Raw genomic sequence first — 25,723 nt, forward strand, 5'->3', positions numbered from 1 at the left:
GGTTTGCACTTGCACCTTTACTCACCCAGTGTGTGGGTTTGTGCATCTCTCTCTGAAGGTTTCAATAATCACTGAAGTTAGGGTGTTCAAAGACTGAACAGCAGCTTTAAAGGAAGTACAAAAGGAGTTATGAGAAACTTCAGGGCTTGTAGAACATAAATGCTCAGAAGGGTGGTGTGTAGGCATCATGACGCAAGACACCGACAACAGATTCACTTTTCTTAATAAAAGTATTTTATATGTCAGGATTGAGTAAGGTCAAATTTGCCCTATGCTTAGGTGGGATTTCCCTACCTAAAGAATGTGAGGACAGACTGGGTCAGCAAGTTCAACTTAAAAGTCTGTCTGTGTCCAAAACCTATGTGTGCCCTCACAACTAAAGATATACAATGCATAGGGATGTCAGCACCAAGAGAAACAGTGTGCAAAATAAAGTTCTGATTTTCTCCCAGCTATGGCTTGTTTTCAACTTCTCCTTCCCCAAGTTCAAGTGGTTCCACAAAATGGCTTGGGATTCCCGTCCCCAAGTGAAACACAATTCAGGAAATCTCAGTGTTCCCTTCCCCAGTCAACACAGTTCTAGGAAATCGTGGGGTTCCCTTCCCCACGTGCAACACAATTCAAGTCTCTTGACTTTCAATGATGCTTTCAGTTTCACTTTATAATATTTTAGACCTTGTAACAGTTCAAACAGATGTTTTCTTTTACTTCGCCATTTATACCACACAGCCTTTGTCTTCTCTTGGCTCTTTTCCAAGTCGGGCTGCTCAGTCTCGGTGCAGTTGTCGGTCCACCCATTACAGGTCACGCAACCGATAGCCCTTGGCACTTTATGCTGCTTGTGGTTTATTTAGTTTGTTCCAAAACAAGAGGGCTAGTCACTTGATCTAGGCGTAGTTGTTGAACCACATGGTTCACCCATTACAGGTCATGCAACCAATGACCAGTGATACTTGGTTATTAACTTGTATATATCTTGCCAACCTGTATCATATGCCACCATGTAAAGCCACTTATCTTTAACAGTTTCCTTAATTGGCCTTGATATAATTAATATTTCAGACACTTGGTTCTCCCTCTCTCTCGTTCTCGCTCTCACACACTCTCTCTCCATGCCCCCCCCCATCTTGGCAGTCTTTTGGCTTTGCCACAACATGTATTCACTTTCTTCTGTGGTGTATATCCACTTCTACCACCTTGCTTTCACATTGTCCATTCAAGTTCCTAAGTATTAGTTACAGGCTTTTTCTTTGTTCATCAATGCTTCTGAGCAGTTTTCCATACTTTGACAATGGCACAATGCTGGCTTTCCACTCGTGCTGTATTATCACAACATTTCCACATCTTCTCTTAAGTTTGGTATTCAATGTATGTAGTTGTATTTCCCAAAATAATTGGCAACTAGTTTGTGATTCAGTGTTCTTTCATTCGGGTTGCAAAACCCATTCTCATAAGTTTCAGTTCAATCACTCTTAAAAAATATTTGATTGCCACCCCTGGAGCGTCCCAGTATGAATTTTCTGTCTCGTACTCACTGAGGCTTGTCTGCTTCTCCGGGTATCTTTCTTCTGTTCTCTGGTTGCCACTGCACTCTCAGGTAGATGTTGGGAGATCCATGAGCAGTGCTCGCCACCCGTGAACCTCACGGCAGCGACTTATTGCGCTTCATAGTCTTCAGCGGCATAGGGTAGTGCATGGCCTCTGACCTCCTCACAGCCCATTCGGGTCATTGTGCCTCTCACCCCTCTGCAATGCACAGCGTCCTCTCGACCAGCCCCTCTAAAGCCTGTTCCTCGCTTCGCAGCTGTGTCCTTCTCACCAGGCAGGTTCTCCTTTTCATGCTGCTGGCCTCTCCTTTTAAGCATCTATGGCCTTTCAATAGGTTGCGGGTGCGAGCCATTGCTTGGCCACACTTGTACCAATTAACTGGACATGCCTGACCCTCCATAGTTATCTTCCTCTTCTCAGTACCACAGTGGTGAAATTGACTAGGTGTGTGCATCACTCCTAGTTGCCCCTTCCTCGTCCCAGTTTTAAAGGCATATGATTGTGGGACAGTGTGTGTGGGGGGAAGGCATAAAGACTGACAATACCTTACGAAAGCAGTCTGAGGGGTGGACTCATTCTCATATGGAAAAGGTGGATACCAGGTCTCTCCTGAAGACATTCGCAACCCACTCCCCAAGGACTCTCCACCTAGGTGATCCTCCTTCGCATATCCACCCCCTGGGTCAGGATCCAAAAGTGATGGCCTTTCTCTGGCCATATGAGAGGAAGATCCAAGGGGAGTACATGGGAAGATTCCCTCAGATTCCTCACAGCGGATACAGTGACAAGCACAGGCTCTCCGCATATTCATGGTTCCCCTCTTGTGACAAAGTTGACACACGGCCATTGCGTAGACATTGACTATGCAACTGTGGGAAAGGGCCACTGGCACAGGCATCTGCTGTATTTTTACAAGGGTTCTGGAGGACATTTAGAAGTGGGCACACCCCTGGTACTGTAACCTAAATCTACCTTACAACCCCAAAGGAACATTCCAAAGACAGTGCAACTTAAGACCTTTCGTTAGTAGGGTTTCAGTTGGGCATTGTTTTGGGGGCTGCCCCAAGTACTCACTGTACCTGCCGGGGACTGGGGTGGAAGGGCTGAACTCTCTAGGCCACCACAATCTCGGATCCATATTAAGGTCCCTGAAAAAAGGACTTGGAGTGGGTCGCCCTTCTCCGTGACCTCATTTTCACCTTATCTTGCACATTTCTGGCTGCAAATGACTTGGCTGGAAATCATTTTGCAGATCCGTAAGGCACGAAAATACTCATATTTTTCTGCTTGAAAGGGCAGAGCCAGACTCCTTTTGGAATCAAATATAATGAATGATTTGAAAATAGGAGGTTATCAAAAGGACCACTTTGAGACTTTCTATCGAGCCTCATCTATAATGCTGCAAATGCTTTTTGTTAAAAAGAAAATTAATACTGTTAACACTAATCTATTCAGATTTATTTTTTACTACAGTCAATTACAGGAGCTCGATTATTTACAAGATACTTAAGAATAATTGGCATATTCTTGACTTGATAAAAAGTTATTTCCTTCTATGGGTTGTGAGAAACCTGAAGGTGTCTCAACTGCTAGTCCCCAGGGTTCGGTCATCCATGTGCCCAGCACACAGCCATCGCTTTTGAATCCAGTTGCTGGGGGTGGACAAGTGCGGGTGGATCACCTGGATGAGGGGTCTTCGAGGAGGGAAAGTGGGACACCGGATGGCTAGATGCTGTATCTCCTTCCCTGTAACACCTTTACCCCACCCTACCAGCTAGGATAGTTAGGGATTCAACCCCACACCAACCCTTTTCCAACAAACACTTTCTCACGGACAGCTCACTGTGAGAAAAAAACAGACTTACACCAGAGTCATATACCCGATGGGTCCCAATACAATGGTCAGGCAATTACTGATCATTACACACACTTGACTGCCGTCCCAATTACGCACATGGCTAAAAGGCAGAGCACGAACGCAGACTCTGAGCAAGGCAAAGCACATGAGGAAGCAGCAGTTCCAAGATGGCAGTTTAATACAAGGCGGAAGACGGTGAGACTGAAGAGGATTGCATGGAGGGAAGTGTCCTTGACCTTTGCACCGAAAAACTATCTGTCATGAGCCTTTGAGAATAGGAAATGTAAGGCCTGGAATCAAAGCTTAAGAATCATGCATTGTGTGTCGGAGAGTCAAGACAGGGAGAATCGGTTGCCGCTGTGCTACTGTCCTTGGCTCCTACAACAAAGCAGCACCAGTGAAGGCAGTCAGCTGGCGAGTTGGAAAAACTGATACCAGACCGGTCTGTGTGGAAATCAAGGTTGCAATCTGAAACATTGTATAAAGAATATTGGAGAGAACTGTGCATGAAGCATATCTGATGAGTGACAACAATATAATTAAAACAGCAGATGAGGGATTGAAATGTGAAGCTAATACAATACCATAGACTGAGTTGTCATGCACCACGTGGGTGCTCATACGAAAGTCTCTGTTAGGTAGCCAATGAAAAGGTGACTATTGTTAAAACAAGAGGAATTCTGAAATCAAAGTGGTCCTGCAATGGGTCAAGCCAAACCCTGTGCACATTCGGAAGTCTTCGATCCTTGAAGTAAATTGAAATTGGCCTGGGCCCGGCCGAAGGAGACTAATTGTGTTGAAAGGATCTGAGCCCAGCTGAGAAAAGAATATCCTATGAACATTTTGCTAAAGGGATCTGAGCCCAGATGAGAAAAGAATATCCTATGAACATTTTGCTAACGGGATCTGAGCCCAGCTGAGAAAAGAATATCCTATGAACATTTTGCTAACGGGATCTAAGCCCAGCTGAGAAGAATCCTGGGTTAATTGTGAATCACCCGAAGTAAATACTTGTTCAAATCTAAGGAGGAACATAACTTGTCGTTTATTTGGTTGCATCAGGCCCTCTCAATGAAGAGACTTTTAAAAGCAAGGAAACTTGCGCACATAAGGCCCTGATGCCAATGATTGAACTGTATCCTCGAGCTAAAGAAGCCATAGACTGTGCTATGCTTGAGCGAACCGCCTTGTCCCATGCTGAAAAGATGGGGAAGGGAGACCAACGGCCTGAAAAACCTGACGGATCATTTTCATAACATTGTTCCCCACATTATTTGTATTTAGAGGTAAAGATTGGCAATAGGTTTTTTAGTATAGTCCCTTTATTTTGATAAGACACCACTAGGACTGCGTTATTATTATTTGATGGTTGTAGCTTGCTCTCATCTGTAGATATAGGCTCAGATAGGCATTTATCAAACTCTTTTTGAAGTTCAATAATCACCCTTGAACTGTGGTCACTTGACTCTTCTGTTTTACTGTTGATACCATGGCTTCCTTTCCAAGGCCGCCCTTATAATGTTGTGGCACAGATGGCAGAATGCTCGTATAGGTGGCACGAACAAGGTAAATGGGTGAAGCTGCATGGGGATGTCAGTGGAGGGTAGAGGTGTAAAGGAAGGTGTTGGGGGAAATCCCACCCCTATAAATCAAAGGTTCCACAGTGTTGTGCCGGTGAGAAAATCAGTGCCTGGGAGCAGCTAGGAGCGGGCAGCCTATCATGTGCAGTGTTGGGGCAGGACATTACAAGCTGGTACAGCTTGGTTCACGAGTTGTAATTGCCATATTAGCACATGGATTCCGTTATAAAACTCCTCTCAACCAATCAGAATGTCGTCTATAAACTCTGGCATTCTTTTACAGACATCATTAAAACATTCTGACATAAGAAGCAGCCTCAAATCACCTGTTCTCGATTGCAGATGTGCCTATAGCCTTCTAGACCTTCGAGGGGTCACGACCAACCCCACTTTTAACAGTCGACTTCCCCATAGGAAATAACTTGGGGGTGGGTCAACATTATGACCACTCCTTAGGTCTATAAGGTCAAAGGGACATCTTGTATTCTACTCTTTGTATAACCGCTTTAGTTGCCAATGCCAATGTATCTTTGTTTCTCGATTAATCCCCCAGTCATTGTGCAAATTCTCCTCTAGATGCAGGCAGCAAGAGTGAATTTATCTTCATGTTCCTTTCCTTTCGCGCCTTGTGTGATGCCTTTGGTAAGTTCTCACTACACATTCTCTCGAGATCTGACTCATATTTTGGAAATATGCAGAACTCAAGTTGGTCACAATGCAGCTTCCTTCCACATGGATCCACGCTCATCCAATTTCCTCCCGCTTCACTACTTTTACATATCTCGGCTCCTGTAGTTCCATTTCCTTGGCAACCATGTCTGGTGTCGCACTTGGCAGGTTTTTTTTTTCCCATCTCACACTTGAGATTCACAGCCTTGTAAGTTTTACATAAATGATAGTGCTACCGGTGTCCTCCGAAAGAATTGTGCACGCCACAGAGAAATATCGCGCCCTGTCTCATCACGAAAACTATACTAGGGATCTATTGGCAAAACAGGACTAGTTCGCGCTTCCTTTAAGAAAATGTGATCACACTATTACAAGAACATCTTTCCAGCGGTCTTTGTTGAAAGACAGAGAAAGTGACAGGCACTTGTAAGCATTCCTCAGTAGTGTGGTTTATTAATGAGATTGTAGCCAGGTTTACTTAACACTGTTCAAACTAAGCCAATGGATGTTACACTGTCCAATAAATTCAAAATTAGAAAACCACATCTATAAAAAATATATACTAAAATCATAAACATCAGAATTGTACTTGACGACATGTCCTCTTAGCACTACTTGTAATTCACAAACATCTATTACTTCAACGGACGTGTGTGAGAGAGAGAGAGAGAGAGAGGGGGAGAGAGGGAGAGAGAGAGAGAGAGAGAGAGAGAGAGAGAGAGAGAGAGAGAGAGAGAGAGAGAGAGAGAGAGAGAGAGAGAGAGGAGAGAGAGAGAGAACGAGAGAGAACAAAAAAAAGACTTCTTGTAAAATGGCCTAATGATTGATCTGTTTAGCTCTCGTGGAAGCGCAAACTGCTTAGCCATTTTGTGCTGGGAGACTCCAGCCGAGAAGCGTACATATCTGCCGATAGCTTTTGTGAATCCAAGCCCTTGTCTGAGATCTAATATTTAACATTCCTAATTTAAATTCAATAAAGCCTTCTATTTGATGCTCAGAGTGAATACATTGAATTAATTCCTGAATACCAGCATCCCAGTTACACTCAAACCATTGTGGTTTTAGCCTTGAAGCAGAAATGTGTAAAGTTTATGAAATCAGACTTGGACTTCTGCATTTAAATGTTTTCTTCAAATAGAATTCGACAGACCGACAAATATAAAGTTTACACTCCCAAGGCTCCTTTGTTTGCAGCCAAGGAAAGGCGCTCAGCCAATCAGGTGGCTGGAAATGCAGGCGACAGACAACACACAGTGTACCACCCACAATTTGCAGCCACCACATGTCCTTCTCCGGGTGGCACCATCTTGATTGTGGAGAGGCAACAAGGCCTCTTCCTGTTGCCTCTGAACGTCCCCATCATCTCCCTACCTCAAAGAGATCCTGCTGCTTTTTTCCAACACCTCCCTCCCTCCTTCCTTCCTTCCCTCCCTCCCTGCATACCTAATAGACCAAAGTTTTGTGTTGCAGTACCAGCACTCCTCTTGCCCACTGCTGCCGACATGGAAATGGAAAAGGGACAGTGTCCTTTTTCCTATGGCGGCAGACATCTTTTTTTAACTGGAGATTAGGCTCACGCAATTTCACCCCATGCGAACCCGGGGGTGCAAATAGTTATCACCCTCTTGCTGGGGAGCAGAAATGCCCTGTATCAGCCACAGCCCTCGCTAAGGCCCTCACTTTGCTCTGGCCTGCCTAGGCTCGGGCTGGCGGGCCGTTATCAGCCATATCTGCCCCCTCCCCCAACACAGGGATGATTGCTGGAATTCATCTAAACCAGGGATCTGCACGTTTTGTTTTTCCAGATGTTTTGGACTGCAACCCCTAGCTATTATAGTCAAAGATAGTGACCTTTGTGAGCCATGGAAAACACTTGGGGGGTAGGGAGGGGCAATGGAAGAAAATGCAGGGAGTACTAAAAGGGCAGAAGGTTCAATGCTACGTGGCATGTTCAGTTCAGGTCAACGGAGGAGGATGACAGTGCTTTGGAATTTGGATCGAGATTGTGAAGAGTGTGTGCAAAGTGAGGTATTGGTTGGTGAGAGATAGTGCTACTTGGCGTGGGCGTGAGTGTATGGTAAAGTGGTTGAGTAAGATTACGTGGGTGAATAGGGGTAGTAAGGTTGAGTAAAAGGAAGATGAAACTGTAGGGTGAAAGCAGGAAGGCCATAGAAGGCGGTGGACTGGAGTTGGGAGAGTAGTAGAGTGGAGTGGGAAGCAGAGAGCAAAGGTGAGTAGGAAGGACATTGGAGGCACAGCAAGAGGAAGAGAAAGGGTGAGCAAGAGTGGAGAGAGTAGAAGAAAGGAAAATGAAGGTTTGAACATCAGGCTGTGGGGTATGCAAGGAAAGGACAGATTGAAAAACGGGTGACTGGAATGCACCTCTTCTGGATAACATTCGTATTGTGGGAAGCAGTTTAGGATTCACCAAGATTGTTCCCAAAGGAAGTGAGATATAAAAAAGTGCTTGCTTGTAGGCCATCATGACCAATCAGTCAGTGATGAGATAGTGGGGGCTACCAATCTCCATGTTGGAGCTACGGCAGGAACAGCCCAAGGTAGACAACCGAAAAAGGGTTGGCCCTTAGTGAGCCCCTTTTCAATCTTAATAAAAACCCTTGGATTTTGAAGGTTGGTGTGTTCTTGAGGCCATCTGTCACCGGGGGAGAAACAGGATCAGAGGACTGGCCACATTAGAAAAAATCCTATTTGAAAAACATACTGAGCCACTGCAGGACACACCAACTATTCTCTCTGGGAAGGAGGGTTTGAGAGTTTATAAAAACTCCGACAATGGTTATATTCAGGTTCTCAATGTGGAGTTCCCAAAAACTGCACAGCTATAAAGAGGCTCTAGTGGGCAATAAGGAGCACTTGCAGATACTTAGGCTTCCATTGGTCCAGGAATTACAAAAATAATGTTTACTGACAGGGGTAAGCAGATGCTCACAGCATCCTGATCATGTGACAACTCAAAGCAAGCAGGAAATTAAGCAAGCACACCTGGACTGGGGGATGAAAAACATTGCATGCAGAATGACAGGTTCCAGATTGGTGATGGCATACCTCGGCTACAAACTCTTTAAATGCTTAAAACCTCACCTCGATTAAACCTCCTAGTTATTTAAAAGAAAAAAAAAGGCTTCTTCAAATTCAGGTTAGGTACTTGCCCCAATGTAGGGGTCTTCTGGAAACTCAGAGCAGTGTGTACAGGAGCACACAAAAAACATTTTTAAAAAACACCCACTGATTTTATTGACCCACCCCTCATATGACAGACTGAAGAAACACTGGATTAAACCGGTCTTCAATAATACAGGTGAAGGTTCATGGAAATAAAAACACAAAGCGTTACATGTGCTTGTTTTTGCGTCCGATTTGTGGATGGAGACCTGGCCAATGACACCGTCAGAAGTTAACAGTTCTTCTATGGGACAAGGGCAGACCGGCACATCGGTAACGCAAGCTCTACTAATACTGCAATATTTCAGAGCTTAACAAGAGATGCACTTTAGCTACACATGCCACGCACTGTGCTATCCGAGATGGTCAGGCTTCGGTTAACGCATTAGAGGTGTGGTACAGTCACTCACATGCAAGGCCAGTGCCTCCGACGGTCAGCAAGGGCAGGAGCAGCATCAGTGATAGATCGTGGTCATCTTATCACGGGCAACTCCAGAGATCCTTTCTACCCTCTCCTGCCCACACCTGCAGGTGTGCAGATCTCTTCCTTTTGGACTTTGTCTCTTTTCAAGGGTTGACCTCCTAGAGGACCTCCCCTTTTTTCAATAGTGCGGTAAGGTAGCCCCCATAAAGAATTCTGCAGTAAGACGACATAGCATCTCAGCCCCCTGTCCAGCTGGTGCCCCTGCAAGAGCAGATACACAGACTGCCAGATGTTCCCACTTTATTGGATTATGTTCCGTTGGGAGTATTTGAAATCGGTCCCGTTAACAAAAGTTCTACTTGCCGTATGAAAGGCAATGGGTTCTTGATCGAAAACAGATGTTATGGCAATAAGCACCACCACACATTCAAAATATTAAGACATTTCTGAAATACACTAGCTGTTTCCCTTCGTAACATACGGCATTCTAGCAGATCTTAAAGGTCTATTTCGGTCAGTATTTCATAGCGTCACTTCTGTCCCCCTTCTTAAATATCGGAATTACCACTGATTGCTTTCAAGAAGGGGGTGAAGGTCCCTGTCACTTATTAATGGTCATTGAAAAGGCTAAACGTATAGGAGACAGTCTTCTTTTGAATTTGAAAGGTATATTTGTATCCGATGAAATGAGAGGTATGAACGGTATAAGAACAGTATCTAAATGTAATCCAATGATTACACAGGCCTCTATGTTGTGTCTTTGTTGATACATAATTGTCAACCTTGTACCATTGCAGAGTCCCTCTGGTGGCATAAGATTGCATAGTAGCATAATTATAGCACCTACTTTCAGTTTTAGCTCATAAGGAGGCGTTCGTCCTACAGCGTTCCGCTCTTTAGAGGCTGAAGCGTTGAGCCGGGAATTCAATGTTCATTGACACTGGAACCGCTGTGCCTTGTGTGAAAGGAAGTGGGGGTGGAAAGAAGTAACTTGAAATTATTCCGAATGTTTGCAAAGGTGGAAGGTGAAGGTGACCGCGTAGAACCGTGCTCATTCTGTTTGTGAAAATTATAGCTGTTGTTTAAGTGGAAGGGCACAAAGAGGTGCAGCTTGCCATTTGGACAGCAGAGGGCAACCTAACACTGATAAATTGCATCAGCCGAGTATGACACATTCCTAACCAGACAAAGCCTGTGTAGGGTGAAATGCATTGTTTCTCTGTGTTTTGCTGCCCTCCTGTTCATAAAAATGCTTTAATAAAAGGTCACACCTGGGATCAGGTTTGTATTTTTTCTACAGGTTTGTGTATATTTCTCTCTCAGGCTTGGCGGCGTAAAAACGCTGTTGTGATGTGCAGCACTCCTGCGATGATTCCCTTTTGATTCAAGGTCCAAGGGTCAAAAAAGTTCTTTACAATGTTTAGAGCTTTATTGTAGAAAAAAATGCCATTATTTTTCAATAAATTCTCGCATCTTGCCCAGATTTGTAGTAGCCAGCTGAGTGCAGGCAACTGCCGCGTTTCGCCACTGTCACGTGGCTTGTTCATATACATATGTGAGAGAGAGAGAGAGATGTTACGGCCTTAAGGAACTCTAAGCATTCTGTAAAATACAACCTACAAATTTAAAATAGACAATGGTTCTGTTGATGCAAAGTTTAAAGGACAGGTGATATGAGGCACAGCAGCAATGTGTTAATCCATGCATATTTACTGATCATCCTCTGTTATTGGGGGGGGGTAATAAATGCAAAAAACCTTTTCACTATGTAAACTTATAAATCATCACTGCTCTATTAAAACGATCAAATTATTCTCATTTGGAGCAGTGATCGAAGTGTACAAAAAAAAGTATGTAGTAAGGTAGTAGAACAACGTTCCCTTTGCCTCTCCCCCTTTTCTTCCCTGCCCCCTTCTTTCACCCATATTCACCATAATTTCTCCCCCCTGCAATTCAGCACCCCAACCAGGGTCCTTTCTTTCATCCCCTTCACAACCCACAATGCAGTGTTTTACAACAGTTTGTAGCAAGACTGAAGAAAACATGGGGAAAGAATGTGCATTTTAATGACTACTATTAGTGTGTCATTGCCCCCCCCCCTGCATATCGCCTCCAGCTCCAATCACCCACCATTCGCACCTCTTAAAGGGACATACCCAGGATTATATAGCCACTTACACATCCCTCCCATGGCTACACAAGCACCAGTGCGCCTACAGCAGTCCCCAGATCGCTGCCTGACTGCTTGGGAATGGGCTTCATGCGCGAGCAGTCCATTGAAATAGCCAAAGCTCCACCAGCACATGAGACGGCACAATGACATAGGATTGTTACCAGTTGAGCCTAAATTAAAATCTCCAGCAGTGGGAATATTACATTAAAAACAAAAAAGGGTCCGTTCCTACTTTTTCTCGGAACGGTCCTCCAGGACACAAAGTAAGGGAACGACGACAGGTTTCCCTGATTAGGTAAGTGAACGTCGTACCCTTTAGTTCCCTCCCACTTTGACCTCCGATTTGGAGAAAAAAGGAGGACTTCCAAGGATGTTTGCCAGGTGGCACTGTGACTTTGCCCGTCTATTCTACTCACACATTGCATGTTTTTTGCTTGCATTATATAAACCCAAAAGAGTACTGATGATGTTTAGCAAATATGTCCCAGCGCGACCATCGCATGGATGTGAATTGCACAACAATGATGAGTATGATATGATATGATAGTTTATTTATATAGCGCCCATACACCATGTGTTTCAAAGCACTTCAAGGCAAGAGAGGGAACAAGGGAAAATACAACGACATTTCTCCAGGCCATGAACAGTAAGCATGTGAAATTAACTATCGTACTCGGCCTGACGGCATTTCAGATAGTGCAAGAGCTAAGACCTAGATAAGGAAGGGAGGTGGAGAGTGGGAAGGAAATGGAAACAGACAAGCGACTAGCGTACTAGGCCTGACAACATTTCTGGTAGAGCCGGAGGAAAACAAAAGAAGGTTGAGGGGTGCAGAAAGGAAGGGGAGGAACAAAACAAGCGACTATCGTACTAGGCCTGACAACGTTTCAGATAGTGCTGGAGGGGGGGGGGACAGTAAGGGAATGCGGGATCGAGAGACGAGGTTGCTATCATACTAGGTCCAAGGACAATTCTGATAGAGTAAGCGCATAGAATAAAGTAAGGGGAGGAGGGGAGGATATAGGAAAAGGGAGAGGGGAGGGGAGAACAGAGAGTAAGCAGTCAAAAAGAGTGGAGAAGCAAGAGGGGAGAGTGAACACAATTGCAGAAGTCAGTAGTAACACAATGTTGCAAGCCAGGATACAAGATGATGATGGGAACAGCATGATTCAGGGCCACCACGAGTACAAGATGTAAAGGAAGTCCAGCATGAGAGTTGAGAAAGGTTGATGCACTGTGAATCAATGAAGTCCATAAAAGTAAAATCTAGCATTGGCCACAAGACAGTGATGGTGAAACCAGAATGTATCAGGACAGACTCCTGTGTGCAGGAAGGGGGCGGGGCATGTAAGCAATATTCAATCAACACTGCAGCAAAGTCAATGACTAGTCTGGGATGCTGAGGAAAACCCTTATTAATGTATTTTTATGTCCAGTTCAGTACTCTGGATGACCACCCTTGTATAACACCCCCCTCTTAGAATCCCCCTGACCCCACTGAGCCAAGAAGTAGGTTTGTTTTGCAAATTAAAAGGTTTATTTGAGAATTTAAACAAAATATATATATATCACACTTTATAATAAATTAATATCTGACAGTACACTTAGACATATGATGTTGATCAACAATGGGTAATCTGGCACTAGCACACTTCTTTACAATCAATGAGGAGTTAGTATAGGATGGATAAATTAGCAAAAATACTTTTATGATTTCAAGGGAAAAGCAATGAGGAATAAAATGCTGTACAGAAATACTTGATATGGTTTTAGCAAAAGATAAGATAATCACTTTTTCTCTGGCAATTCACCCCCATCCCCTATGCAATGTAAGAAATGGAAGGAGATGGAAAGAGGAGCACACAGTTCTCAGGAATGCAACCAAATGCAATACGAAATTCAGTTCCCCCCCAGCAAGCTTACAGGTAACAGGTAGGAGTTTGAAACACAGGCCTAAAATGCTTTTTAAATGTGATGGCAATGGATGGGAAAATGTGCCAATGATTTTAATTCCCTCTAGAGATTCAGGGTGAGTGGGAGATGCGTGTTGGTATTAGTTCAGGCTCACTTTAGCAATGCTCTATGAGTTATTACCAAGTTGCAAACGGATTTTAACAAAAAGAAAGAATGGAGCTGCTATTTTGACAAGTGGAGAAATTGAGCCAAAATCGCAAATCGCGGTAAATTTCGTGAGTGCGTGAATCGTGATTGCAGAAAAAGGAGTAGGACGTCGGTTCTAGGCTTGTTGGGAAGCTTAGATTCTAAGCTTTCAGAGGAAAGTTAAATCTCGTCCCTAACCCAAACGGTTCCAGAGATACGGACGATTACATAAAGGTAGTTTTTCGGATTTAAAGTAAAACTCAAAATGACAGGTGACAGCTTGCAGCTGCAGAATTTACAGGTGACAGTTGTGCAGCTTTAAAAATGACAGATGACACGATTTCTAGGAGGCAGTTCTACTTAGGTTAAAATAGTTTGGATTAGATTATTTTAACTAAGAGATTGGTTCTGCGCAGTTCTGCTAGGTACTCACAATATAAATTTGAACTAGGCCTCGTCACGGATCTGGTCAACACGTCCGGCTGCGGTTCTGTCTGCTCGGCGGGTGAATCAGGCACCGGTTCTACTCACAGCGATCTGGGTCAGCTCTGCTCTGCTGGTCTAGCCTCTCTGGATTCAGCGGCCTCTGGTTCTGGATACTGCTCGGCTTTCTGGTCCGGATCAAGTGGATTCTGGATGTAACACTGCTTTCTGGGTACTGGCAAGAGTTCTTGGCAAAAGAATTCAGACAGCTCGCCCGGCTGTGGAATAGTTTGCAAATGATTTTGAGGCCTGCTGACAAATACTTTTGCTTGCAGTGGGCCTTCTTGGTTCAAAGTTCTGTAGTCTCTGTTTAGCTTGGAAGTCTAAGTGTTGGATCTCTGGATGTGAAGTCGTCGGTCAGCATGCTCCGCAGCAAATGGAATTGAATGTCTCTACCTGCCCCAGCAGTCTCTTTTTATGTGTTTTGAAAATGGGTGTGTGCCTGGGCCTAGCTAAACCTGCCCATCTCTACTTGTCATTGGCCCAATTCTCACCTCTCCCATGATTGGGGGAAGGAAATGGATTGTCATCATGATGAGGTCTGTTTATGGGTCAGAGGATCCTCCCCTGGTCAGTTTGCCCACAAATCTATATTTGATTCAAATACATCTTTCCCAGATATACAATTTGTTGAAATTACATGTGCACATTATATATTCCTTATGGTCCATGCTTGTCCGCCTCTGATCTTCCTGGGGGCTTGCATTCAAAAATGACAACATTTTGCGCTTTTAAACTGGTTTTGCAATATCGGACATTTACCCAAAATTACACACATGTGCGCAAGGAATATGGACATTAATTGATGAAGTGTCAGATTTTTAACATGCAGACATTTGGAGTGAGACCCTATTTTCCGCTAGCAACCCCCCAGAATACACCACAGGGTCCTAACGTCTCTCAAAATGTTCACAGAAAAATCACAAAAATAATGATATTACTTATATAATTCTGACAAGTCCGCACTATGAGTTATCTATCTTTTTAAAATTATGCTCTGGTCAAAAAGGGGTGTGGCTTCCCACATCACATGGTGGAATAACTGGTTTATCCACTTACCCCAAGCCAGCTTGTTCACAGAGGCACAGCTGCCCCCCAGTTTCTCCCAAGAGGAAGCTATTTTACGACGCCCCCAATATAACATTTGCCTGAGTCCAGGACAGGCCTTTGTTCAACTCCCTGTAGTGCCCAGCTGCTCCACCCCTAATCTAATCAGAGAGGTGTTAACTCCTTTTGGCCAGGGGCAGAGTGGCTGAGCATCCAGTTTGAACTCCTGTCGGGGGTAGTTGTCAGGCATAATTCAGTTTCATTAAGCCAGCTTTCAGCTAAATGTCACTTTCTGTTCCCAGTTTTCTACATTCAAATCAAACTGACAATGTTTACCTATACATTAAATAATTACTTCCTTCAAGTCATTTCAGAATATAGTTTTACATTGTATCCACCTCTTAGCAAGTCTTTCCTTGGTCTGGTTTTGTTTCATTTGTTCAGTTTTACACAAAAGTCTGTTGGTTTTAAAACACCGGCTTTCTGATAGTGGGGAGTACTGGTAATGCAACCATTTTTGGGATTAAGAAAATGAATTCCCCACAGTTCTGGGTTGCTTTTGGCAATCAGCATTGCCATTCCCAATGGTTTCAGGCTACTGTGTGTGTAGACCAATGGTGGTTTTAGGCAGTGCCCTCCTGTGCTCACAACATAGGCAAAAATGGGTGGCAGCCTATTCTTCATGTTTTCCCTGTGCACTCTCTGGGGAGTTCTGGCCATCATGATGTTTTCCATGCCAGTACTGCACAGTTTTATTGTAGGGCTTGGATGCATGGGTAAAAACATCCCACAGGCACAAGGGAACAACACGGGGGGACCAGAGAGGGTGGGGATGGCCTGTGGGGACAGAGGGTGTAAACACATGTTGGTGCATGCTTACCTGCTGTTTTAGCAGGGGGTTGGGGGGGGGTCGGACCCTGGATCCTCCTGGTCCGAACAGGTCCAAACAGGAATTTGCCTTTTCTTTGACTGCCCTTCACTTTGGACGCCCGGGCGAGAACGTAGATTTATTGGGCGTGTCTCGCGGATGATAAAGCTGTGTGTAGGCTTGTGCTATGAGACAATGGCACTGATCACACCTGGGTCGACATGCAAGCATTCAGTTTGCTTTGCTCTGTTATTCTGAACTGGGGGTCAACTTGCAGGGGTGTCTAGAGGCTGGCGCTTTGGCATGTGCGATTTAGCGACTGAAATGACCTATTCAGAACCCAACTAGAGTGAACATGTAATGGATTCTAATTGTATTCAACTTTTTGGCAGTACCTTAATCCTGAGTTCCCACTAGGCCACGAAATAAAGTCCAAACTGATAAGATAGGTAGGGAATGAATGAACAGGCGAAATCCTGAAAGGAGGAGAGACGAGTCAATGTGTTATTCTTCATTGAATTAAGACAGCATTGCCGCCAACTAATAGCAGCTGTTAACATCTGATGTAGTTTGGAAATGTACATGCATATATTATTATATGGTCATTGGATATATATTATTGTATGACTAATTAGATGCAATGGAAAAGAAGCCCAAAACTCTAGGTCCTCTTGTAAAAAGTTAAGAAACACGACTAGAATTAAACTTCACCTAGTAGACTCCCAATGTGCGGGTAGGAAGGAAAGCCAAGAAGGGCAGTTCATAGAAGGAGGCATGTGCTGCAAAGTGCCCTCTGCATGCCGAATCCCATCACTCTGCAAGCAAGTGGGCACACAGACCTGCGACTCGCCCCTCCACACGTCAAGCACATTCCCAAATGCTGGATATGCACTGGGCTACTGCACATGTAGTGTGGGGGGGGGGGGGGCGGGTGACCTTCTCTCCGCTACATGCAGATGCTCAGTTGCAGCACCCGTGAATTCCAGGTTTACATTTACATCCCTGTGCCAGGGGCGGAAATGTATCCATCACGGGCAAACCGATGCCTGGTGATGTTCATACCACGCCACCACTGTGCTTGCCCCATGAACGAGAAGGCCGGGCCAAGCGGGAACTGACACGGTGACTGCATCCCTCCATGAAGCGCCTAGATACCCCCGGGTTATATGCTCTTTATAAATGACTAAATAAATAAATAAATAAAATAAAAATCAGGCCTAGGCCCTGGGATACGGCTGTGGCTCGCCCCTTTCATGCACATTCTGCTGGGCCTGGTCAAACGGCACATGCTGCTCAGAGTCAACTCCTGAGAATCACCTGCGGAAGGCACACTGACGTTCGACTCGTGTCGCGAGGACACTTGCTACTCGAGAGCGGAAACATAGGAGCAGTTGACTGGCATAAAGGGGAGCTCTGGGGGCTAAAATACATAAAATGGAATGATACAATTGTTAAATACTTTTTCATCTCTGTAAAAGGGGCACATTACTTGGGCCCATCTTTCCAAATGCACATGGCCAGAGAACCACTCGCACCCTACTTCATGGAATCGGCCTTGCTGGCCACATTCGCTTGCACGGTGTTAAGGCCACTTTTGCTTCACAGGCCATCCCGGATATAAAATGTTTGCTTGATGGTCTATACAAGAATAAGAAAACAACCTAAAGTGGACACTAAACTAAGGAACTAAACTGAGGGCACATCATTCTAAAATACTCGTGTGTACAAACATTATCAAAACATAAAGCAAAGTCTTTCCCAGAACGGGCCAATAGGAACATGAATATTTGCAATAACAGATAATTCGATTCTACTCAAATAAGGATTAACATTGCCAGAGATGTTGGGGATACAATGGTAACTCTGGGGTACAATGATTGGCGACAAGGAGGAGAGCGGGGATTTCAAAGGGCAGAACATTTTAGGAGTTTGCAGACGGCCCACCGTGGGCCAGACTACCCAAGCCGGAGGCTGCAGCTGGCCCAATGCACACCAGCTCGCCTCATGGTCTCTGCTCCTACTGTTACGTTGATCCTACTTTGGGGGAGCAGAGCACCTCCAGCGTGGGGTGCAAACGCGGAGGCTTGATTGGCAGAGCTTGGTAATGTTTGTTCATTCAGACGTTCTGCTCGTCGATCAGTTTCCCTTATTTACACGGTGCTTGCCCCATGCAAACGGGGAACACCCCATTATAAACTCAAGCCTGCCTAGGAAGACATGTCCTTGGTATTGTGGGGAGGGCAAAGAGTACCCTTGTGTAACGCCCGACCGAATGTGGCTCGCGCCGCTGGCACTCATTCCTCAATCGAGCCTAGCTGGAGAACAAGAGCGTCCATATAAAGAATGGTGGCTTGAGACAAAAGAGTTAAGCGGGCAGCCAAAACAGCCTTCCTGCATGATCTGCCCAGGTACAAACGCTCATGCTAAGCACGAGCACTTTGATTTTTGTGTTTACATTCGAATTGTACTAACAACATGGTTTTAGGCGACTAATCGGTTAATTATTGTATCTCAACTAATACAATCTAAAATGTTTTAGATGACAGGTAAATGAGTATAATTAGATGAATTATGTAATTGTTAAGTAAAAATAACAGTAATTTAGCATTTATATAGCGCGATGAACCATCAGGTATTAGAGCGCTACATATTACCCACAGTGTGGTGCTCATATATGGACCTCGGAGGGATGAAAGGCTGAGTTTGGCCCTGCCGGGATTCGAACTTACATCAGTGGGCTCTGCACAGATGTCAAAGCGAGCTCTCTACACGCTGTGCTATCCTTTATGTATGCGTTTGTGGTAGACTGGATTGCCTTGCTGATCATTTTTGACGCAATGAAACTAGCATGGAAGTAGGAGCTGTGTAGTTGTGCCCATCTTTTTCCTCAATGCATGCACACCATGACCTTTGTGCACAACTGCACTGGAGCCTAAATTGCCTGGTCAGAGGTGTGGGACATCCTTTGAGACCAGGATGATACAGGTGTCCGGGGGCATCAGGACTAAGATGGTGCCCTAACTGGGTGAAGTATAGACAGACATTATTTCACATGCTTTAAAAAAAAGCTGACTAATCCATGCAAAATAGCAAACTGAAAATGCCATAGTCATAAAATAAAAAGTGAAACCTACTGGTGAACCGACTATCAATTCTTACAACTTAGCTTCAGGAAGTCAGTCAATTCACTTTGTTCTGGACAAATAATGCTCTTCATAAAAGTACGTGAACAAATAAATCAAGTGATACGAATACAAAAATATATTTAAAAAAATGTAACATTTAGTTCTAAAAAGAGCTATTTCAGATATGTAGCTCAGATTGTTAGCACCAGTTTGGTATAGAAAAGTACATCAAGTGCTGCATGTGCATCATAAAGTGCCAAAAAATGCAGAGCGGCTTTTGTAACCAATGATAATAATGTGTCATGTATATAGCGCTTTTGCCAAGCGCTGTACAGAGAACCAATTTGCAATTATCCCCTGTAAGGGTGCAGAAGTACGAGTGGTGGCATGTTTGTTGGCAAAGACTTATTTATAGAGGTGACAGGAAAAGAAGTGCCCATCTTGCCCTAGATTACTTGGAGAGGTCGCCCTACCACAAAAAAATACTAAGGGCTCTGTCAGATGTCTGTACAGTAAAATTCCTACCCGCCTCTGTCCAAACCTATTTCTGTCCCTTACACTTTAAAAAAAATGAAGAAAACTAGGTGGCCGGAAGAAGGCACCTCTCATACTGGATATATACTCCACGGCTAAGTCCTCGCTAAGTAAGCCTTGTAAAAAAATATTTAGCTTCCATGTTAACTTCTAGAAAGTTCAATCCAACTTTGATAGAACACAGTTCCCCAAGCTTCTGGGGGGAACCTCTTCCTCTGTCTGTACTTCAATTCCTAAATGTTTTCTCTGGTCTGGTACACTTTCCTGCCAGACTTGACCGTGGCCTTCATTTTGCCCCAAAACACAATGTACAATTATCTCCAGATCACCAATGGTATCAAGTCTGGTTCACTGTACTGCCAAACTTGACTGTATATGTTAAGAGTTCCAAAATGTCTTTCTCTTTTTGACAAAGGGTTCCTGGCCCCTTCTTCTGGTCCCTAATACCTCTTTTCCTTTACTCTGGGGTCCAGCCCATTCATTATATGTTTTTTCGCACTGGTGTGGGTTCTTGACCCTTATATCTATCTATGGTGGGCTTCCCCCCTTGCATATGGGTCCCACATACTGCTCTTCTGTTTTTGTGGGTTCCCCATCACTGTTTCACCAAATGCCCACTTGAACAGGCCTGGTATACTCTCGTACCAGGCACTGTTCAATATAGGCTTACTCACAAAGTTTGAATCAAGTTGTATAATTACTCTGTAATCCCCTTTGGCTTCTCGGGATATATGTTTCACAAAGTTTGTAGCAAATTGCAGAATTCCTCTGTTATGCCAGTTTACTTTTCACAGTGTATTTATTTCCCTTTTAAATCCCTTCTGCTCCATCAGTCCCCCAATAACCGGTCCAACCCTTTCCCTAACTTTGGGAAGTCTTGGTGCGCTCTCAAGTTTCTCCTGGAGGCAGAGCTGAGCTTCTGAGTTGGTGTCGTGCTCGGCATTCTGCCGTCTGTGTCTCTGCAGTGTTATACTCTCCCTCATGTCTTTGGCTGCTCACGTGCTTGTTCTCAGTATGCTTTCACTGGTCGGGCTTCCCTTCTCTCTGCCACTGCCCAGGCCCCTATTGCTTGGAGCTCTTGGAGAATCGCATCTCTCATGGACCGCATCTCGGCTTCCAGCCTTTGGGTGCCTGGCTCCTCCAGGAAAGGCTTGATGCAATATCCAGTCCTTCCCTTGTAAGCTGTACCACATGCATTGGTTCCGCAGTGGGCATTTGCCTCCTTGCTCTCTCTTGTTCGTGTCAGTGGTGATTTGTATTTTATCTGGGTAAGCCTCACTCTTCCTCATCCCAGTATGATTAATGAAACCCTCTACTCTACTGTAATACATAAAGGTATGGGGGACCAGAGCGGACAGAGTGGGGTATAAGGACAATGGAGACAGCAATGGAGGCGGTGAATACCACATTCTCCCAACGCTATCACTGGTCTGGTTTTCCTCCCCATGAAATCCACTTGCCGAGTAGCACCCCCGGGGGGGACTCTCGGGTAGCGGCCTCGCGTCCCTGACCTCATGGAAGCAGTGACAATACCCTTCACACACTCAACCAAAGTTGGCACTCATTTAATCAACCTCTGAAGAATGAATGGCTGATTTGACTTTGCAGGGATTTGAACCTGCGGCCTGCAAATCGCAGCAGTGAGTGCTCAAATAGCTGAGCTATCTTACCATCAACAATCTAAAGATAGGCTGCAAGAACTTCAGTCTCCGTTTTTTTTTAAACAAAACAGGCCACATGGATAAGAAATGAGGGAGAGTTTCCAAGGAAACAGCTGCCAAAGATAATAAGAGTCATTGCCATTTGTTGCTGGAATGGATCTTCGTCTAGGTTTTACAATCCATGCTAGGTGCTCCCCATACCCAGAATCCATTTGTCATAGTAGATCAGATGGAACTCCGGAATCTCAAATTGTGAAATGCTTTCATTATTTTCAGTCAGAGTTGAACAACAGCTGGAGAGACCTTTCTGGATCTCTGCAGTAATTATATAAATATTACTAAAAGGCATCCCACATCAAGTCACAGCAAAGACAATAAGGACATGTTTTAAAAGACACATTGTTTAAGAGATCAAGGCAACCTGACCCTTCCAAAGATGTAATGTATTGGTTGTTTTGTATGTTATCCACAACCAATGGGATGGATTTCACTAGGATCAGATTGAAACTTCACAATAAATCCAGCCAATGACCTACACTGTGTGCAAAATATGCCTTTGACTACAGGTGTGGAAAAGCAAAAATAAGTGAGGGCCGAACTACCCCAGAGTACACATCGAACGAGGCTGCAGAAGTGGAGTGTATGATGCAAGAGCCTGCAGCTGGATCATAATGCAAAGGCATTGTTGGTAAACCGAAATAGACAAAATCTTAACCCCTTAAGTGCCAGGCTATTATGCAGGTCTATGCAAAAATAGTGGCTTCTTGGCACCAACACAAACGGAGATCTCGGCCGTCAGTGCACCAGTGGGCTTATGGAAAGAGATGGGGTTCAAATGTCTTGCTCAAGCTTTGTCCTCGGCCTCAAGCCCTGGGATCGTATCTCTCCAGCCCTGAAATCTCTCCACTGGCTCCCAGTGGATACAAGGATTACATTCAAAACCCTCAGCATTGTCCACAAGGCTTTCTGGGGCCTGGGTCCAAAATACCTTCAGCTATCCCTCCGCAAATACCTACCCTCTCGAGCTCTTTGCTCCACTACCGCTGACTCCCTCCAGGGCAATCGTTTTTCAAAGAAACGAGCTGGGGGTAGATCTCTATCTTCAGCTGTGGCCTCTCTCTGGAACAGCCTCCCTGCCAATCTAAAACTTGAGGAAAACCATCTCCGGTTCCGGAAGACCCTCTAGACCCTCCTCTTTGCTTCTGCCATCGCTCCCCTTCTCCCCTGCTGATCTGCTCTCTTGGCACTGTGCACCTGGCCACCCCCTGTCCCCTGGGCCCAGTTACCCGCTAACCCTGCCACCGTCCTTCACTGCCTCCTGGCCACTCCTTGTACTGGGGACTGTATCTGTACCCTTACAGCCCTCCCCATTTTACTTCTTTTTCTGCACTTATCAGACTTACCCAGTCTGCTTGCTGGCTGCACTACCATTGTTTATTGCCCCCATTTTATATTTATTTTTTATTTATTATTTATTATTCATCTGCTCCGCACTTTCCACTCTCCCCTTCCATGCACTTTTTCCCTTTTCCGATTCCCGTGCACTTGCGTTTTCTCAATGTCACTGGGCCTAGTAAGATCATTGTTGTTGTTGTGTTCTGAGGTGTTGTGTTCTCCCCTGTTCACCTCCCTTGCCTAGTCACACTCTGAAACACCTGTGTACGAGCGCAATACAAATAAAATATCATATCATACGATGGGTGGTATTTCCGAGGTCTTCATGTAGTGAGTTCCAAACTTTAAGGGCCAGAACGGAGAAGCAGTGGCCTCCAAACCAAGAGAGTTTGGACCTCTGCACATCCTGTTACGATGAGGTGTGCCATTGGAATACTACACAATACAATATTTGGACTAAAGAATACTAAGCACCATGGAATATTTAAAAGGTAACAGCATTGTTGAAGGCACAGGTTCTGTGGGGTACCCCGTCAACATTTTGAATTAACACAAGTGAGCAACCAAGCACAGCTAAACAAATTATAGGGCCGTACCCTTAAGTGCCAAGGACGAGTATGCTCGTCCTTTTTGCAGAGACTTGCATAATAGCCTGGCACTTAAGGTTTTAATACTTTATTTTGCCCATTTAGCGATAGTATATCCGGTGAACCAGGACAATTGTCGGACAAAGCAGCAATTAAATAATGAACGAAAAATTCACGCAAATAAATAAAACACTCAACATGTTCCCGAAAGGAATTCTCAGACTATAAATAAAATATGAAATAATAAACTATTAAATGAAATGAAACTGAAAGAGGGTTTAGAGCAGGACTCTGAAGCAATCTGCGCATTGGCAGGGTTCATAGCAAGTTGGGCCCAGGGGGTTGTAAAACTGGTTAGGAAGACAAGTCTGGGGAAAGGTCCAATGGTCTCCGGAAGGTGGTCCCTAGACGGGAACGAGGATTCCGAGGGTGGGCTATGAAAATGGCAAAATCGCTGAATTTCTAGCCGCAGAACTAGTGCACTCCCTAGCCACCAGCAGGGGCCAGATTACAGAAACGTTGCACATTTGCACGGTATTAGCAATAGGGCAAAGCTTGCCCTAGGGAAAAAATGAATTGTAAGGTAAATGTTTGCCCTAATGCTCGCACCATGCAAAATTCCACTTGTCATGGTGCAAAGGTTTTCGAATATGTCCCCAGTGTTTTTAACACCCCTAGTGACCGTGAAACTTTGCAATTGCGCAGGTGCAACGTTTCTATAAACTGTCGCACACTGAATGTTTCTGCGTTAGCGTCTTTTAGACCAACGGGAGTGCTGGCGATGAAGCAGGAAGTTTTTCCAACGCCTTCCGTTATTACCAGCCATCCCCGTTACGGGTAGGGCGGCATTTACCTCAGGCAGCAATTCTGGAACATCCTGGACGGTGAATAGCTCAGTCAAAGCAGGGACATTTCCCCATCACTCTTCCTCCAATAAAAGGTGGAGGCTTTCTGCCCCACGCACGACAAAACCTATTGCCCCGCAAGCTCCACCCTTTTACTTTTGGGACTAAAAGTTGCAGGGGAACATCAGAGGTTGCACATTTTATCATCTACGATGTTCAGATTTTCACCGACTTGTGAACTCACAATGCGCAGAAAGGTTAGCACTGACTTCTGACTGAGTCTCTCTGCAAGACTGCAGGGCTGTAAACTGTCGCTGCTCCTGCCAAAAGGAACGGAAATGTACGATAAGAGACGTGGTGTTCATCTGAAATCCCACGAGCAACATTAAAGCCATTTAAACAGCCCCATACAAAGAAAGCTTATGATTGCCATACCAACTTCAACAGAAAGGAAACAAATTAGATCAATTTTCTTATTATTGAGTATCATTGAAAATATCTATCATCATCAAATTATTTATGTAGAAAATAAATCCATGTTTTCATCACACGAATTACCCCACTAGTGTGAGGGGAGCCTGCACATATTTGAATTATCAAGTTTGGGAGACAGACAGACACACACACACACACACACACACACACACACACACACGAGAAAAATAAGGCCAACTAAAATGCAATTTAATAGTTTCCTAATGATTGGGAGTCGACATGTTTCGTACAGCGGTGCTACTTCAAGTGTGATGGTGTGTGATTAACGGAACACTTGCATGTCAAATTCAAGTTCATCTCCTTTATTGTAATGCAATGAGACAGTTTAATGAGAAGACACCCTCAACACAGGCAGTTCCTTCCCTCCCCTCTGAAGTGGTTATGCAACAAACTATTTCACAGATTTCCTTTTAGCACCATCTCAGATGTATCATGCCCCTTGGACCCTCGCCCCTGACCAAAAATGAGCCAAGAACCAGGCCGGTGTATGGGAAATATATTGGTATTTGTTTAAATTAACAGTAATAGAAATTAGCACAAATATTTCAAAAGCACCACACAATCAACTTCTCTAAGCATAAATAAATCACAAAAGTGAGTTAGAAAAAACACAGACCCAATCCTTAATTTCTGCAAAATTCACTGCACCAAATAATTACACTGATCAATAACAAAGGCACTTATGTAATGTGGTGTGAATTTGATTTTCCTGCAGGATTAAAAGGGTAGCAGTAGGATTTAAAGATTGGTAAAAATACATATGGCAATTACAATTTTGCCCAATTTTGGTTTATAATAAACACAGGGTGATTTACCGCTTTGTTTTTCAGATGCCAACCCCACACCCCCTTGCTTTGGCCTAGGTTGGGAAGTCAAACAGAAAAATTGGAATGCTTTGGGGAATTTTGGATTTCAGACCCCCCACCCTTACTGAAAAGGTCTGTGTTGGGGAAGCTGGACAAAACGGTTGGACTGATTTAAGAACAATAGACATCCCTTTCCTTAAATAAGTCGAGTCACTGGACAACAAGGATTACCCAATTAATGTATAGGATATCGTTTTCAGCACACACTGGGAAGTGAGCTGTGTTAATTTCAAATTTTAACAAAATTCACCCCACAGTGTTCTGCCAAATGGGGAATTAAAT

This window comes from Ambystoma mexicanum, chromosome 13, assembly GCF_040938575.1.
Source record: "Ambystoma mexicanum isolate Mex_15411 chromosome 13, UKY_AmexF1_1, whole genome shotgun sequence".
Classification (NCBI taxonomy): domain Eukaryota; kingdom Metazoa; phylum Chordata; class Amphibia; order Caudata; family Ambystomatidae; genus Ambystoma; species Ambystoma mexicanum.